This window comes from Neovison vison, chromosome 1 (assembly GCF_020171115.1).
Source record: "Neovison vison isolate M4711 chromosome 1, ASM_NN_V1, whole genome shotgun sequence".
Lineage (NCBI taxonomy): Eukaryota > Metazoa > Chordata > Mammalia > Carnivora > Mustelidae > Neogale > Neogale vison.
This window is the reverse complement of record NC_058091.1, coordinates 206492126-206504463: the sequence shown is the minus strand read 5'-3', so window position 1 is coordinate 206504463 and position 12338 is coordinate 206492126.

Genomic DNA, 12338 nt, shown 5'->3' with positions numbered 1-12338 from the left:
CAGTGACTATGAATCTCCCAGACAATCATTCACCAGTTACACCAGAGCCCGAGCTTCTGATAAAGTGAAAGAGTGTTAAGACTTTGGCATTTTGGGGCACCTGGGTGGCTCAGTGGGTTAAGCCTCCGCCTTCAGCTCAGGCCATGATCTGAGGGTCCTGGGATAGAGCCCCACGTCAGGCTCTCTGCTCAGCAAGAAGCCCGCTTCCCCCCTCTCTCTCAGCTCTCCCTTTCTGCCTACTTGTGATTTCTCTCTCTCTGTTAAATAAATAAATAAAATCTTAAAAAAAAATTAGGCACTTTTTTTTGTCACTGTATTTTATGTAGTGCACATCCTAAATGTAAAGTATTGAGCTTAATTCTCCCTTGTGACATAAGGAATTAGTATAGATCATAAGCTTTTAATGGGAAGAAATGTAGAATATAGTGATTTAATGAGTGAGTACTTCAGTATAGGGTACAGCATTACAGCCTATAAATACATTTCATTTATTATTTCATGGATAATGAACCACTCATGCCTCTTTGCAAATAAATATGTGTCATATATAACAAGGTATCAGATCAGGAAACTCTTAAGCACACTGCTGTAAACTGCTCAGAAGGTAAACTGTTTTCAGATCCTAACAGTAAGAAAATGTTAGAGAAGATCACAATAAAGTATGGAAGGAATTAACTAAAAGTATGAAGTTTAAAAACATGAACAACAAAAATTTAATTTGGAGGTTTCCATCTAGTGGTTTAATAAGAAGTGGTGTGAATTCTTATAACAAATGTTACAATAAAATTTTAGCAGTTCTTAGGTGCAGAGAAAGGTGGTCCATGCATAGAATCACATTTTAATAAAACTGGTGTGGCTCATTCTGAAATATGACAGGGAGAGAGGTTAGAGAAACACAAGGGTAGAGAAATCAGAGCAGAACTGCACCTGCCTTAGATTTATTCACTTAAATAAACCATTTAGATGGGTGGTAAGTGACTGTAATATTTACAAACATAAGATCTCTGAATACACATGGAAGGATAAATGTGGGTCTTTTCCACTAGACTTCTCAGAGAGAGCTTTCTTTTCCGGACTACTTTATCAAAATCTCCAACTTAATTTCTCAACATTTTAAATTCTCATATTCTAATTAATTTTTTTCACATTTTTGCAAGAATCACTATATAACATTCAACCTATTTAACTTAGTTAACTTATTTATTACCGTCCTTCACAATCCAATATTAGCTCCCCAAGGTCTTTATTACTATTCAAATTATTCAATACCTGCAGTATTCCCACTGCCAGGAACAGTGCCTCCCAACAGTAGAATTATATCAATTTTTTTAAAGATTTTATTTATTTATTTGAGAATGAGAGAGAGGCAGATGAAGAGAAAGGGTGAGTGAGCCAGGAGTAAAGCATGGGGAAAAGGATAAGTAGACTCTGTGCCGAGTGTGCAGCCTGATGTAGGGTTTGAATTCAGACGAGATCGGGCGCGTTCAGGGTGGTATGGCCGTAGACTAGGGTTTTAATTCAGGACTTGAGATTATGACCTGAACCAAAATCAAGAGTTGGAGGTGAAACTGACTGAGCCACCCAAGAGCCCCAGAACTATATCAATATTTTAATGAACAACTTAGGCATTTAATTAATACTTATGTTGCAATGAAGCAACTATTTTCTAATTAATTGTTGAAATGTGTGTTTTATAGATAATTTGTATAAACTATTTCCCAGATAGGCTCTTAAAATCCAATGAACTTCATGCTGTGAAAAAAGCAAGTTAATTACGACGCTTATAATAGATTATGTAATATTACTCTATTTTAAACATGCCCAAATGAAAACTAAATGCATATGAAGTACACAACACAAAAAACTTGCAAACCTAAGTTTAAACAATAGAGAATTAACAATGGATGTAAGTGGGGGTGCCTGGGTGACTCAGTCGGTTAAGTGCCTCCTTTGGCTCAGGTCATGATCCTGGGGTCTTGGGATAGGGTCCCAAATAGGGCTCCCTGATCAGCAAGGAGGATGCTTGTTCCTCTCCCTCTGCCCCTCCCTCTAATTCATGCTTGCACTCTCTCTCTCTCTCTCTAATAAATCAATAAAATCTTTTTAAAAACACATGTAAGTGTTATTTCTATTTAAGAAAGTTTCTTCCTATCTTGGGAAACTTATAAGACCTGTAAGATATGAAACTAACAATGTTTTTTCTTATTTTTGAACCTCAATAACTTGTACAGTGCATATCATGTAATAGATGTTAATATATATTTGTAAAAATATTTTGAAATAGCTTTATTGATATGTATCTTAATGGAATCATCTTTTCAAATTTTATTTTCAGATTTTCCATTGCAAGAGTATAAAAGTATGATTGATTTTATATATTAATCTTGTATCTTGCAAATTTTGAAAGAGGTTTTTAGTGCTAGGATTTTCAAGCTATAAGATCACATCATCTGAAAACAGTTTTGTTTCTACCTTCTTAACATGGATACTTTTTTATTTCTTTTATCTAGCATAAATGTTCCACTTAAAATCTCACTAAATGTTAAATAGAAGAGATGCAATGGACAACCATCCTTTGTTCCTAATTTTACAGTTAAAGCATTCAATCAGTAACCATCAAATATGATATTAGCTCTGGGTTTTTCATGGATACATTTTCACTCTGTTGATTGTCTTTGATGAAGAGAAGTTCTAAATTTTATAATGCACAGCATGGTGACTACAGTTAACAATTTGTCTATTTATTTTTGTTGACCAACTCAATGTCATGAAGTTTTGCTCCTATTTTCTTCTAAGAGTTTAATAGTTTTAGGTCTTCTATATAGGATTTTGATCAGTTTGGGCTTAAATTTTGCATTTTGTATGAGTAAAATTTTTATTTCATTCATTGCCCAAAAGAAAACTGAGGTAAGGACCAGTGGGCTGATAAAATTCTTCGTGTCCCATGCCTGAGGTAAAGCCCAGTAAAGTTCCATGCCTGAGGTAAAGGTCCATGTATCACTGGGGACTTGGGGAAATAATGGAATTCCTAATCTTTTGTCTATACTCTCTAGGAGTTTAGGCTCTGAAACTGGGCTGGAGAGCATCATATGTATGTGTGAGAATCATCCAGCCTACACTTCTTAGGTAATAATGTGACTCTCAACTTTAACCTGAAGGAATAAAATGTCTGACATTCTTGGTAGCACTTACTTGGATTGGATTTTCTAGCATGCTGAACTGTAAATGAAAGAGAGGGAGTGGACTGTGTTTCAAATGATACAGACTCTTGCCCCTTTGGTTTTAGTAGATTTTCTTGAATAAATGTTTATTCATCTGTTGCATACACTTATGGTAATTTCTGGAGACTGTTCATTTTTAAGTAATTTTAACTAATTGTACTTCATTGACTAGAGAGCAGAGCTCTTCATGCTACCATTCAAATGTCTACATATGCATTAAGCTGCTTGAATAAAAGTATCATTTAAATAATGTTTTTATAAAAATAATTATCATTTAAATAATGATATCATTTAAAAGATGTTTTTATAAAAATAATTATCAATTATCAATACCCTTTCATTCATCATTTAATGTTTATATAAAAATAATTATCAAAAAATAATTATCAATTTTATTTCATAAAATATTAGATTCTTTCATTGTTACCTTGTCTTAAAAAAACATATTGAACTTGCTGTACTTTCTCATTTTGGGGATGAGAAAACATTAAATTTAATTTCATGGGTTTTGGTACCCAAATATGGAGAGTTAATGATATCTTGACAAATTGGCATTTATGTTGTAAAAATTACATAGTAATAACATATAGAGCAGTAATAAACAATGAATAATCAGGATATTAATTTCATAAGTATATATGGCAAAATTTTAATGTATGTCACATCACCTTATAGACCTAAAATTAACCATCCATACTTGAAGAACCAATGTTAGACAGTGAAGAAAAGTGTAGGCTCTGAAGGAGGACCAACTTTATTTTAGTCTTATTAGGCTTATTTAGTCTTATTTAGGCTTATTTAATTAATTTAATTATGTTTTTATTTAGTTTAATTTTGATTTAGATAACTTCTCAGTGATTCATTCTTAAATCTATAAAATGGTAGTAATAGCAGCAACTAACTGCATTTTTGGATGATTAAATTATATAAGTATACAGTATATCACACTTAGAATGCACCTTATATTTTTAAGAGCTTAATAGATGCAAGTCATTTTGTTGTTGTTATTGTTAGTTATTTTAAAATAATTGTCTGCCAAAGGTGTGTTTTAGCCTACCATTAGAGTTTTCCCATTGGAATACTGAGCTGTGATGAGCAGGTCTAGTAAAGAATTAATAAAAAACTGATTTTATGTCCAGCTTATCATTTGTCAGCTATTCAATTGTAGGAAATTTACCTAACAACTGTGATTCTTGATTTTATTACCTTTAAAAAAAAGGATTAAAGTATGGTTAAGTAAGGTAGTATAATAATAGGAATTTTAATTAACAATAAATAAATGTTGCTTTCTGGAGACTGGTTTTCATTTCCTGCTTAGTTATTAATTATGTAAGTCATTCTTATTTCAATTATTATTACTGGTTTTCATTTTTACATGTTCTTCATATTTTCTTCTGTACCTGAATTCTCATTTCTCCTTTTCTTTACTATATTTGCATTACATTTCCTAAAAAATTAACAAAGAAAAATATCCTTTTAGGCTATAAAAGAATAAATATTGAAGTGAAACAACTTTTATTTTTTGTATTTACCCTTTTCCAAATAAACTGTAGCATCTTAAGGTTTTAATGATAACAAAGCAAAATTTCCTGTAGAGTCTGAGGACTGAAATAGACACCAGACATTAGTCTGAAAGATAAAAATTCTCACTAAATGCATCTGATACTGTTTTTTTAAGAAAAGGCTTAAATCACTGAGAAAAGGAATTTCTGATTTTTCTCACATAATTATATTTTTAATATTCTAGCACTTTTTGTAGCTTCAAATAGGATAGGACTTATTAAATGGACATGCTGTTCAAGAAAATGTAGTTTTGTGAAAAATAATAATTTTACTACAATATATATTATTAAAATCAATCACTGTGTTGTTGAAACAATGTTAAAACATGAATATTGAAATATTGTATGTAATATTCAGGAAATAAGAAGTTCACTAGACCTAAGGTTTCAAGACTCAGATTATTTCTGTTTATAATAATGTGTATTTTCCAAAATTTCTGAATAAGTATATTTATACAAAAGATTACATTATAGTTTTTTCAAACATCCTCGTTAACACTGTTAACAGGAACTTTTTAAAGTTCTTGAGTATTTTCTTTTTAAAACAGTAATACAATTCCTAGTGAGAGTATTATATGATTTATCTAAAATTCGAATATAACATACCACACATTTAAGATGCACATTGTAAACACAAATCTTCATATATTCACCTTCATTTCAGTTACATAAGTTCTAGAAAAAGAAGTGCAATATCAAATACTGTGAAAAGATTATGAAGAATATAGTACCATACTAATCACCTAAGATTATGGTAGTGAATAGTATTAAACACATGAAACATATGAAAGAACACTTACATTTAAAATTCATAAGATCAAGTGGGACCTTAGTCTGCCTACCAATCCTTCCACACCTCTATAATCCAGTGCTATGTAAAGTTAAGTACCAAAACCAATAGTCAGCTTTTATAAAATTTTATAGCAATTTGACAGAATAATAATGTCATCCAAGACAATAATGAACATGGATATGTATATTGGATGTCTTTTATTTTATTTTTGAAATAGTTCATTTTTATTGGATTTTAGATATTCATGAGAAACTGGAAATTTAAGCAAAATGAACAAAAGCAAAAAATTGCACTTCACCATAGATAATGCAAGAACCACTTCATTAATCCATTAAATCTTTCAACCCCATTAGAGACCGTTCACATCTTCCCTTCTCTTCTCCATACATCTTCCACATTGCTCACCAGCAGCTAATAACTGTATTTAATATTTTGTTGGGAAAATTCACATACATCCTAACCCTCCTCCCACTGTCCTCCCATACACCTCATAACCTCATCCACTCACTTGTAGCAGCTGTATCCCTCCACACTGCATTACATTTCATTATGATGAGTAACATCATCTATGTGTGTAAGGACAGCCCCTTCATGAGCCTCCTTGTCAATAATTAAACTACTTCCCATCAATTTTATCACTACCACTTTGGAACAAGTCAATATAGTTTCTCCCTAAACTATTACAATTTCCTCCTGAATGTTCTTTCTAACCCACTACAGAATAGCCAGAATGTTCCTTTTTAAATGTAAGCATGCTTCTGTTAGTGCTGTGCTTCAACTTCCAAAATCTCCCTGATTCCTTTTTCTCCTGCACCCATTTTCCTCACCTTTATATCCTCACCAATCATATCCTTCCGCATACCATTCTTAGAATTCTGCAAACATTGGTCAATTTTATATATCTTCTGCCTAGGGCCATTTTCTCTCAGGTATCTTCATGGCTCATTCCTTCCTCTTCATTATGTCTCTGCTCAAACAAAAGTCACTACTGAAAGAAACACTTAACTGACCTCCCATTTTAAAACTGAGAATCCTGGGGCACCTGGGTGGCCCAGTCATTAAGGGTCTGCTTTTGGCTCAGGTCATGATCCCTGGGTCCTGGATATAGCCCTGCATCAGGCTCCCTGCTCAGCAGGAAGCCTGCGTCTCCCTTTCCCACTTCCCCTGTTGTGTTCCTTCTCCTGCTGTTGCTCTATTAAATAAATAAAAAATAAAAAATAAAATTAAAAATCCCTGCATTCCCATTTCACCTTCTTATTTTTTCCACATCACCATCAGGGTGGAGGGAATATATATATTTTACTTTTTTATTCTTTTTATAAAAGCTTTCTCCAGAAACAAGTTCTTATTCTGTCCTGGTACACAGCAGAATAGAGAGAAGTGCTCACATGACAACTGATGACAGTTGTATAAATATTCATTCCCCTTGTTTTACAGTTGAGATATTTCTGGGATCTGTGCTCAAGGCTTTATACTGACTCCTAGACTTCCCTAAAGGAAGAAATTCTCATTTAATCACAGTGATAACTTCTTTGAGAATGCATCATTTATTTGTGGTCTTCCCTTCCCTATCTAGATTCTTCATGTCCCTACTAGGATTTCTTTTTTTTTTTTTTAATCTTTTTTTTTTTTTTTTTCTTTTTCAAGTGCTTGTTTAAATTCCAGTTGGTTAACATTCAATGTCATTTAGTGTCAGGTGTAGAATTTAGTGTTTCATCATTTACATACAAAACCCAGTGCGCATCACAAGTGTCCTCCTTAATACCCATCATCTATTTAACCCATGCCCCTGTCGAATTCCCTTCCAGAAACTCTCAGTTTGTTCTCTATAGTTATGAGTCCATTTTCTGGTTTGCCTCTCTCTTTCTCTTTTTTTTTTTCCCCCCTAGGTTCATCTGATTTGTTTCCTAAATTCCATATATGAGTGAAATCATATGATATTTGTCTTTCTCTGACTGATTTCTAAGGATCACATTTCCAATAAAGCACATGTACTCAAATCCTCCTCTTGATATCTGTATCTGGGGGAAACTGAAAAACACAATGTGTGAAACAGTTGTTGATATATATGAAGGACTGGTCTTGCAAGATATACAAATGCTCAGGGATATGAGATAATTCTGAAATGTTGTCTGAGGTAATAGTACCAATTTATATTTCCACTGCCAAAACATAAGAGATCCTGTGAACTCATATCCTCACTATTTGCAATATTTAATTTGATATTTAATTAACTAATTAATTAATTACTATTTTGCCTCAAAAAATGTGACAATGGTTTCATGTTGTAGTCTTGATTTATATCTAACTTATCACCAAAACTGTTGAATATTATTTTTTCTCTTTGTTGGTCATATGCCTTTCCTCTTCTGTGAAATATATTCATATATTTGAATATATGAATATATTTGGCTGTTTTTCTACTGGAAGTTCTTTACATATAGAAATAACATATTTTTTTAAAGATTGTATTTATTTATTTATTTGACAGACAGAGATCACAAGCAGGCAGAGAGGCAGGTAGAGAGAGAGGAAGGGAAGCAGGCTACCCGCTGAGCAGAGAGCCCAATGTGGGGTTTGATCATGGGATCATGACCTGAGCTGAAGACAGAGGCTTTAACCCACTGAACCACCCAGGTGCCCCAGAAATAACATATTTTTAAGGGTCAAATATATATGTCAACAAAAGGCAAATGACCAGACAAACCACACACCAGAGCTGCTGAAGCATGAAGAGAAAAACAGTACTGGTATAGATTTTCTTCTATCATCCATCCCATTATGGAGCAGAGCCTAAACGTCCAGCCAAGCTAGGGGGCACATGGGTTGCATTATTGAGGAAGGATGACCTCCTCACCTGACAATGTCAGAAACTGAACTATAATGACAAAAATTTGGATCCAGCAGTATTCCTTCAGCTAAGAATATACGATGGTGGAATGACCAGTTTGTACCTTAGCATAATACGATGGATGGTATCCAATCTGCATTGCAGATGTCTGACATGGTAAGCCTGTAGCATCACACATGACTGAAAATCATAGCTTAGGAACCAATTGCTGATCTTTGGGCATGGTTAGGAACTAAGGTCAGAATATATAAATAGTCACACCACTTCAACATGCTACCCAGACTGAAGGTCTCCATGGAGCTACTTTTATTCTCTTTGTTTATTCTCACACTAATAACATAATCACATTAGTTGCTCTAGTTTTATAATATCTTTTGTAAAAAAAGATGTATTTTTTTAGTTGAGAGAGACAGAAAGAGCAGGAGTGGGAGGGTTACAGGGAGATGGAAAGAGAAAGTCAAGCAGACTCCATGCTCAGTGTAGAGCCCCATGCAGGGCTCCATCTCAAGACCCTAAGACAAAGACCTGAGCCGAAACCTAGTGTCAGACGCTCAACCAACTGTACCACCCAGGCACCCCAGTTTTGGAATATCTTGATATTATAAGCCTACCAACATTTTAATCTTCATCAAAATTATATTGACTTTTCTCAGCCTTTGCATTTTTATTTACAAAACAATAACAAATAGAAATGTTATCTACATAAAATAGATAATCGATTGAAAAATTAGTATTTTCCTTCTTAAAAATCTGATACCTTACATAGAACATTTCATATGGATTAATAATTTTTCTATAAGTGTTTATACCACATGATTCATTCTTAGCATTATCAAATTCAGTCAAATATAAATTATACACAAATTTTTAAAAACATATCTATTACATAAAATACATGCACCTGTTAGAAAGTCACATATTATGTTTGGAGGAACAGGAGGAAGGCAAGCAGTTACTAAAATATTTTCAAAAGGAGAGATTTTGAAAATAATATTGGGATTTTAGTTTTCTTCATAAAAGGATGCTTCTCAGATAGACTATCAGCAAACCTGAACCACTGAGCATTTTAAAGCAATATTCCTAAAGAACGGCCAACAAGAGCTGGTGTAAAATGCTAAAGGATCCAAAAATAATTGTTCTACCTTTGAGTCTTCAGCTGTAGATCAAAACCTTACCAAAAAAAAAAAAAAATCCAAGATTTCAGTCCAAGTTTTAATCAGAATAGGAGATGAAACATATAATGAAATGATAAAGAATTTCTCATCAGTGCATCTATCATATATATTACTGGAATTTTTAAACCTCTATTAGAATATGAAGTATCAGTTCCTATTATAAGGAATAATATAGCCCAAAATTCCTTTTCTTGGGAATAGAAATCACGTTTTTTTTCCTCCATAAAAGCAGAGGATTATCTTCTGCTATTCTATCATCTCTTCTGCCCAATCACCAGTCATAATGTGGTGATAATTTTTTCAATCTAGGAAATATTTTTTGAACAATTTCTACAGACTTCTGTGCTATAGTAGTGACCTATTAAGAAGCTATCTATTCTCTGCACTAACAAAAAATGAGAACATGAGTAATTGTGTGTGTGTTAACTCAAGGTTTACTTGAAAACTTGTAACTGTCCCATAGCAATTTTGGAATCTAGCTAAACATACTGTCATCGGTTCCTTTATTAGGAAACAGTTCAGATTCTGAAATTGTTTCCCTATGATTCTTTCCTCAGCAATATGGGTTTCTGATTCCTCCTTCAGATTGCTCCTTTCTTTTCCATAAGTAATTGTTAGGGCTGATTTAATGTTAAAACCTGTTTAACTATTAGGGCCTGCTTAGCCAGAGCAACTCCATATTGCCTAGGTAGCCATATTGTTGATTACATTCACTGACTTCATTCCGGTAATAAATGCCCCAGTAGTTCCTGGTATGGTTCCGGGTATTGATTCTGGGAGTAAACAACTTAACAATAGAAGCCACATACCTTGGGTCTGTTGTTATACCCTATAAAACCAGCCCGTGAGATCGGGACAGGGCTGCTCTCTTCGGAGGCAGCCCTGGCCGGTCAGTCTGACTTCTAATGCTTGGCATAGAATAAAGCTCTACATAACTTTCACTTTGTCTCAGTCTCATTTCCCTGGCTGGTCGGTCTGACTTCTAATGCTTTCCATAGAATAAGGCTTTGCGTAAATTTGTCTCAGTCTCGTTCCTTTGATAATGGACCCCAACAGTAATAGCTGATGTTTTCAACACAGAGGCCTATAATCTTTTTTGTCTTAAAAATAAAAAGATGTTTCTCACAGATTATTTTGTTTGAAAAAAACTGGGGGTACATAAAAGCTTAATTTTTGAACATACGAAGTCCTGACATTTGTATTTTCTCTAAATTTGTGACCTACATCCTGCCCATAAAAGTTTTGGAATTCAAAAACTTATTTTTCTTCTTAATTATTTTTATTAAACTAGAGGCACTCATAAAAATAAAATTATTTAAAAATTGCTGTGGGTTTCCTGTGAATTGCATTGGTGTTTATTACATTAGATCAAAGCCATTTTTAAAAATCTCTTTCACAGTGCATGGGTGGCTCAGTCAGTCAAGCATCTGCCTTCAGCTCAGGTCATGATCTCAGGGTCCTGGGATTGAGTCCCATATTGTGTTCCCTGCTCAATGGGGAGTCTGCTTCTCTCTCTCCTTTCACCCCTCCCCCACTGTTTGTGCTCACTCTCTTTCAAATAAACAAATAAAATCTATAAAAATTTTAAAAAAAAATCTCTTTCATACCAGCCTCTTCTATGCTAGATCTTGGGTAAGACTCCAATTCAAGTGAACACTTAACATTCTTAGGAACTCTATTGCTTAACAGAAAGAATATGAGACATACTTTGGAAATACAAAAGGTTTATTTTCTAGCTTAAAAGTAGGCAAACTTTTTCATAAAGGGCCAGGGAGTAAATATGTTAAGCTTCTAGGCCACAGAGTCTCCATCACAATTCCTCAATAAAACTAACAGCCACAGATACTATGTAAATAAGTAGGCACAGCTATGTTATGTTAAAAATTACTTACAAAAATACATGTCCAGCCCAAAGGCCACAGTTTGCCATTTCCTAACCAGAGACCTGTGTGTGTGTGTGTGTGTGTGTGTACACATACATTTGATGTCTTAAAAGGATGTTTCCCTCAGAGATTATTTTGCTGGGAAAGACTAGCAATTTGTGAGTTTTATTTTTAAACCTATTAAGCCTTGGCTCATTTTTTTCTAAAGTGTTTTAAAAAGCAGTTATTTTCATTAATTCAAGTTTTTCTTTTCGTATTTTATCAGGAGCAACTAGAAGAAGCCATTTGGCACATTATTTTTATTTTATTTTGAAAATTCCCCAGTCAGACCTGTGAGCCCAATAAATACCCTTTCTATGTTCCACATTATTACAAGTGACAGTGTTGACAAACTTTGCATTACAGCTATGTGACTTTGTTACAGTTCCCAATAACAGCTTCCTCAGTTATTTCCAGCCTCACCAACAATCTCTTCTTGGCCCTTCCATTTTTCTTAATACTCTAATCAAGATTTTTCCAGCATTTTCTAACAGTCTCCTTGAGAATCCTCCAGTTTTTATCTGCCATCCTGTTCCAAGAATATGTCACATCATTCAGCTTTTTGTTATGACAATATACCATTTTTGGTACCAAATTCTACCTCTATTAAATATTGCTGAAAAACAAACTACCCTCCAATCTGGTGCCTTAAAACCATTGTAATATCGCTCATGATTTTTCTTGGCTGGAAATTGGGCTCTGCTAAGTGATTCTTCAGTTCCACTTGATATCAACTGGTGTCACCAGGTGCTATTCAGCTGACAGCTAGATACCCACTGTTCTGGATAATATATGATGGCTTCATTTACCTACT